Consider the following 1,701-nt stretch of genomic DNA (forward strand, 5'->3'; position numbering starts at 1 on the left):
ATCATCAAGGTACGATTCATTTCTATCGTTTTATGTCATTTAGTGTCAATAAGTTTAACGTAATTTTATGTGTTTTCTGTAGACTGGAACTCGAAATTCCAGCAAACAATGGTGGAAATGCATCCACTTAGAACAGCTGATGCCGCATACAGCAAGATTAAAGGAATGCTTTCTACTCTTGAAGATCGCTTCACTCGCATTATCAGTCCAAAGGTGCAACTTTTCCCATTACTTTTACAAAAATTGTCCCTGTGGTTTCTAAAAGAGTTTTCAGTTTTGGACTAAAATTCAAAAACAACAGGAACCATTTTTGTAACTTATTCTTACTCCTAGATTCCAAAAAGGGGGAACTTACTCTATTTTCTTTTCGGCAATGATTTGTACAGGAATACCAAAGTTTTAGAATTGGAAGTGATGGAAACGTACAAGGAGTTGGACTATTTGTGAATATTGAACCAGAAACGGGGCATCTGGTTTGTGATGTTGAGACTTGAACCTGAGACCTCAGTTATGGATTCTTATTTATTTTTTATTTTTAAAAATTTAAAATTTTTTGTTTTAGGTTTTATTGTCTTGTGTTGAGGGTAGCCCAGCTGCTAGAGCTGGAATACATGTAGGAGATGAGTTGATTGAAATAAATGGAGAGAGAGTTAAAGGGATTAGTAGTGAAGCTACTGCACAAAAGCTTAGAGGTTATGTTGGGACAAGTGTTACAGTCAAAGTGCACAATGTAAGTTTCTTACATTTAAGTTTGGTAGGAAGGAATGGAATGGTTGATTCCTTTCCAAAGGGTTTTATAGAAATTTGTGCATGTTCATATTTCTGATCTACATGGAAAAAAGTTGGCCATTGACTCTAGTTTTAGAGAGGTGAAACTACCCCGGGAATTCATCAAACTTTCTCCTATATTAAGTGTCATCATTCCTCATAGAACACCAAATGGTCATGTATCCAAAACCGGATATGTAAAGCTATTAGCCTTCTCCCAGGTGCTTATTAATTCTCTAAATCTTAGTCTTACTTTATAACTTCATATCTTAAATTCATCTAACAACAAGCTTTTGTAAACAGAGTGTTGCTACAGATATGAAACACGCCATTCGTGAATTTGAAAATCAGGGTGTTGAATCTTACATTTTGGATCTCTGAAACAATCTAGTAAGTAGCCTAAAGTTGACTTTAGTAAACTTTTGTTTGACTATTTACTAGTATTTACATATATATGTTTATTTATAGGGTGGTTTGGTGAAGGCTGGACTTGATGTTGCTCAAATATGCCTGGATGGAGATGAGACTCTAGTGAACACAATAGATAGAGATGGGAACATGCTTCCTGTTAACATTTACTAGTATTTACATATATATGTTTATTCATCATGTTGGAGAATGTGACAGAAGATGATATTCACTTTCCAGGTCATATTCACTTTCCAGGTATATTACAGTTTACAGGAAATAACAACATACTTTTATGTATTTGCTTATTGTGAAAACATTTTACTTTTATTTCTTTCTATTACAGTTTACAACACTGCACTTTTCATTTATGCTCTTACAAGATTTGTTCTAAGTCCTTTAATCCCAAGCCACTGATAGATCCTTGTTGAATCTATCATAAACTCCAGGCATTTTAACCCCTGATTCAATTACGTGATAATATTAAGATAATTCCCAGCTTTCGAGATGTGGGTATCTCCAAGA

At 34.3% G+C, this 1,701-nt stretch overlaps 1 pseudogene; it reads left to right on the forward strand.

The window, feature by feature from the left end:
- LOC145040256 (carboxyl-terminal-processing peptidase 3, chloroplastic-like) overlaps positions 1 to 1,350 on the forward strand; it is a 1,545-nt pseudogene extending 195 nt beyond the window's left edge.
- Positions 1,351 to 1,701: the final 351 nt, after the last annotated feature.

Source organism: Lactuca saligna, chromosome 4, assembly GCF_052625555.1.
Source record: "Lactuca saligna cultivar CGN05327 chromosome 4, ASM5262555v1, whole genome shotgun sequence".
NCBI lineage: Eukaryota > Viridiplantae > Streptophyta > Magnoliopsida > Asterales > Asteraceae > Lactuca > Lactuca saligna.